We start from the raw sequence: 5,854 nt of genomic DNA on the forward strand, positions 1-5,854 counted from the left end.
ATTATGATTAAACGTACACATTAGAGATATAGAAATTTAAATAGGAAGTTTCTTTTATACGATTAATCAGTAATTAAAGAGATTTGCTTTAAATTATGATTGTGGCTAGCTTAAGGTATTTAACTGGGGTTAGCGTGCTCATTTACACAGTTGAAACATTTACGCATATGTAGTTGGGAAATTAGAATAAATAAGACTCTTGCATTAGATCGGTCATTTATTTTAAAATGTCGCTTTATTAAGTTATAGCGAGTTAATTTAATAGTTAATTTTAATAACTACGATTTTAATAAATTATGCATTTTAGAAAGGAAAATTTTTAAAGTCGTTTGGGAGATAGAAATAAATTACTCATTTTCGCATTTTGGAAGAAAAGGGATAAATTATTATTATTTAAACGAAATTATTTCCTTTTTACTTGTATAGTTGATATAGTATAAAAAGATTGACTTTTAGAAAATTAAAATTTAATCAAAACGCCTTACCCGGTAAGTAGTTCCAAAATATAAATGTAGGCCTAAATCGATATTGAGAAATTAAAATTTAAAACTCAATAAGAAAAAGAAGCATTTTAATTTTAATAGGGGAAAACATATAAGATTAATAAATAATGGTAATGAATGACTTCCATTTGGGATTTTCAATCATTTTATTTTAAAAATAAATACCTAATTTCGAAATTGAAAATTAGGGCAAAATTAGGGTTTTCTTTTTAATCTTGTTTGGTAAGCATTTTGGGGGCTTCTTGGCCTTTGGTCTTTTTTTTGGAAAAACATGGTTCTTGCAAGGGAGATTGGGGGATTTTGGAGAGGGATGAGGAATGAGAGCAGCTGATTTGGGAGCTCATCTTCATCAAAATCTCTTCCTGGAGGTAATAAATTTTAATCTCCCCTTTTGTTTATTGTTATGCCCTCCATGAAATGCTGGAAAAATAGAGAGGATTGCTACCCATGAGTGTTTATTAAGATTTAGTTTTCAGTTGGTTGAAGGCTTGGTTATTCTTCAAAGACTCTTCTATTTTGCCCTCTTTTGAAATCCATAATATTCTGAGAATGAAAAAGAGAGAAAAGAAAAAAATGAAAGGGAGAAATGGCTGAGAGTGTGTTTGTTTTTTTTTTCAAAATGGGGTTGCTGAAAAATACTTTAAATTTGTGTTTTCAGACTGTGTTTTGGTGAGATAATCATACATTTTATTTGTATTATTTACATACATTGTTTTTCTTGTTTTAAAAAAAATTATCTATAAATATTCATTTAGCAAATTGTGGACTGCACTCAGGCAGTTTTGGTCTGGGTTTGGAATGATAAAATAATTTGGATCTGGTATTGTATTTTACCAGAGATTTGTTTTTTTTAAAATAAAATAAAACAAAATAAAATATATATATATATATATATATATATATATATATATATAAAGTTATTGCACCCCCATGCCCACTGGTAGCTACTGCTACCAGATGGTAGCAGCGCTACCAGAGGTAGCGGACTGCTACCAAATGGTAGCAGCGCTACCAAAGGTAGCGGCCTGCTACCATTTGGTAGCAGCGCTACCAATGGTAGCTGGGCTGCCAGGGGGGAGGGCCCACGTGGGTGTCCACGTGGGTACCCTCCCACTCCTTATTTTGTTCTTTTTAAATTTTAAAAAAAAGGTTTATCGTATTTCATTTTTAAATTATTTATTTATTTTTATTTATTTTATATAATTGTTTTAAAAATAAATAAATGAATATATGCTTATAAGATATAAAAATAAATAAAAAAATAGAGAAGAATCATATTAGCAAGTGAATTCAAGGTTAGTATAAGGGGATTTACATTTAGTTCTTTGTTATTATTCAATTTTAAATTCAGTTACTTATACTATTAATCTTGGATTATAAATTAATATATTGGACTTTAGGGAATCAGCATTAGTAAATCCATACTTGAATACAAGTTTTCTTTTAAATTTCATATTGGTTTCAGCATACTCAAGTTAACACTTATTTTTTTTACATGGACTAAATAGTCATGGTGGACTCATACGAATTTTTTAATAAAAGTTAAATTATCAAATCCGTAAACTTGTTCGGCATTAATGGTTAGACAGATATGGTAAACGAACACCTCTTCCGGACTTGCTTATGTAGGTTTAAATTTCTATAATAGAATTTGGTTATGGTATGGCAAGACTTGTTATGATAGTGGTTGGTTATAAGTCGGTTAAACCCCTTAGTTAGGCTACCGTCAAGCAATAGAATCTAGGTTTGTTGTCTTCTTTTGGTTATAAATCAATCTGACTCGTTTTTTTTTAAAAGGGATAACTATGTAATGATCAATCGGGGTAGATGTTGAATAGTGTATGTGTTCGCCTAAAGGGCAAAGTTGTAAAGACATGTAAATATGTAACCTTAACTATATTAAATACCAAAGGGGTCTTGCAGTTGAGCAGACCCGGAGATGTAGCCCATCCGGGGTGAACTCCGAGATCATTCCTGTGTTATGCGATGTTTATAGTGTACTTGGTTTTATGTTTTAAATTATCACGAATGGTTGTATTCTTGCATGAGTGTATGATGGAAATTTAACGAATTCAAATTTAAGTGCATAATAATAAACATCTGGATAAATGTAGTTATTTAAGTTCGTAAACATTGTGAGCTACGATTATGACAAAGTATTTAAAATATTGTAATTAAAGTTGTAAAAAAAAAAAAAGTAATTTGATAATGTTAATTTAAATTGTAATGGTGGAAGAAATCTAGTTAGAATTACTACATTGGATTAATTTGTTAATAAGTATGTTAATGGATTGAATGTAAAAAGGGGAAAAAAAAAACAAAGTTGAAACTTATGTCACAATTCCCAGATTGAGATTAAAAGGTTGAACATCATATAAATAACTATCTTTTTACCTTAGAAAATGAATCACGCCATGTCAATTATGTTTCATTGCATTGGATAAATTTGTTAAGTTATTTCACATTTTAATCTTAACAATAATCCTCACCAGATGAATATGATAATCGTGTGGACTCAACTAGGCATCCATGTTGTATATTGGATAAATATATATATAGTTAGTTATGTTGCAATTATAATCAATAACTCTCACCAGATATATTTTATAATTGGGTGAACTCCATTAGATATCCTTATTCTAATCTTTATAAGAAGGAATTCCCCCATGATTGCTAAAGTTGATCTGAAATGGGAAATAATTGATTTGTAGTTTCTACATTAAAACTTAGTAAGAGTATCTCTCTCATTTTAAGTTCAAGTAACAAAAAAAAAGGAGATATGCAAAAAGATAATTGTATTTTAAACCTAATTTTAAGGATGCTCTCACTTGTCCTAATGCATATCCATCTTAATGAAGTTAGTCCATTTAATTGCAATTATTAAAACTTCAAATGAATTCCATGGCTACTCACATTATACCTTTCATAAAAGAAATTCAACTCATTAGTTGGTTATGTATGAAAACAAAGGAAGAGACCTCACTCTACTCATGGAAGTTTAGTCCTTAAGAAACCAATTTATCTTATTAATTATACTGTTTAATATTTTAAAAGAGATATCACATGTGGGTGAATATTTTAAGATCAAATGAAGGAATCCTCACTGTATTAATCGTAGTTAGGCCTTAAATGAATGAATCTCTGTAGGCATATTTTTAAACATTAAATGGATGAAACCAATTGTGAAAGGGTACCACAAACCCAAGGAATGAACTTCATTATATTAAACACACGAACCCTTTTGGGGGCCTCTTAATGTAATTATGAAAATTAAGTGTATTGAATTAAATGACTCCTCAGCGGCCTCCTAATCACCAAAGAAATTGAACGCTTCCTAAAATTTTAAGATGTCATACCTTGAAAACACATATATAATCAAGACCTATGCATTTTCCCATAATATAAGTTATCCAGTTTAATGGATCTAATGACGCAAGTTGAGTTAGGTGTAAGGTTGTGTAATCGCGTTAGGAAACTCCTTAGGATTGGCTGAGCCTTCCGCTGTGATATCTAAGTTGACAGATAATCTCCATTGTATTTTTAATGTCGTGTCTAATAATGAATTGAGTTAACTTCAATTTATCTTAATATTGTAACCTTTTCATTAACACTCTTAATTATTATTAAAAAAAAAAAAAAAATTACAATCTATTTGAGTGTTTTTAATTCAAACCCTTAGGGGTTTCTTGGCGGGGCATTACAACCAGTGACTCGTACGACTAGGTTTTTGAACCGAATGACAATTTATCAGTTACAGGACGACAAAATTTATGTTTCGTATGAGTTGCTATTTTATACCGTATGATTAATGGGCATGTACAGGATGACAACAGACTGAGGTCAATTCTGTCTCGTACGAGACAGAATACAGTGCAGGATGATGAATGATTTAGACTCGTACGACAGAGAATCTGATATAGAATGACAATTGAGTAGATTCGTACGACACAGGATTGGTGAAGCACGATAAATTATCAGCCTTGTACGACTCTTCACAGGGCAGAGACTAAAAATTCAAAGTTTTCTGACTGCTGAGCATGACCCACTGAGTATGACAAATTCTGAGATGGACTGATTTTTGACTGGGATTGACTATTTTCTGACATGGACAGAGATTTGACTTAGAATGGACTAGTTTCTGACACAGACAGAGATTTGACTTAGGATGGACTAGTTTCTAACACGGACAGAGTTTTGACTCACTGAGTTGTTTCTAGTCTTCATTGATTTTTGGTATTTCAGTTTTTTTTGCTTCAGGGATGAAAAACACAGAAAGCAAGTAGTATTTATAGTGACTCCAATCACAGCGTGCAAACCCTAAGGAATTTGGTGAGGAAAGAAAACCTTTGCTTGTAGACTCAAGTACACACCCAATAGCTAATCAGAATACGGCCACTAAGTCTCACGCAATGGATTCTCAATGCCATATTATCCGACTCCAAACGCTAATGGGGGCATGAAATGACAAGTATCTTGGGAGAGTTACTATCTCTCTTGCACAAAGATTATCCCCCTTTCAAAGATGAACCGGGTAGCTTCTAATTTTAAATTGGATTTAGTCAGGGATCCGTTCGGCGTGTCGAGGTATAAACTCAATTAAGAGGTCTCCCAGCCTTGAAAACCAAGGTTTAATATACCCAAAGGTACAGAGGAGAGCTATTCCCGAGCACTGTCGTTGACTTGATTTTCATCAAATCACGTTTATTTTACAGTGGGTTGGATTACTTGGCGTCTAGCCATTCCCACTTAGGTCGTTCCCCTCACACTAGCCGTAACAGCTTTAAGAGTTTTTCAACCCCTCGGGAGGGCAGGCCTACTAAAGATGTACAAATCTCAAACAAAGAAAAAGCTTCAAGGGTCTGGATTTCTGATTGTCTAGAAAAAGACAAGAGCATACTCTCCTACCTCTCAGAATTTTCTAAAAAGCACAAAAGACAGATTTGTTCTTTAACTAGATAGCAAGTTAGGTTCCTAAAAAATGAATTTAAAGAATACACGATGTTTAGTTGATTCTCCTTAGGCAACCTACAAAGACAACGAATCAGTAGTCATATTGTTTTTGTACGACAAGCAATATTCTTCGACAAGCGTTCTACAAAAAACTAGTTAGGCTGTGAAAAACTCTAAGACAGACAGATAAACAGTCAAGATCAGTCGTCAGAAATGAAAAATATGAAATTTTGAATATTTTAGCAGAAAATACAGAATCGTACGACAGAGTCTTGACTCATACGAGGCAGGAAATAGTATAGTACGAGACCAGATTGTTGATGATGTTGGATCGTACAGAAGACGATTACTACTCGTACGACAAAGTGTATGCTCGTACGACTGGCGTGTCTACTTGTACG

This window comes from Cryptomeria japonica, chromosome 11, assembly GCF_030272615.1.
Source record: "Cryptomeria japonica chromosome 11, Sugi_1.0, whole genome shotgun sequence".
NCBI lineage: Eukaryota > Viridiplantae > Streptophyta > Pinopsida > Cupressales > Cupressaceae > Cryptomeria > Cryptomeria japonica.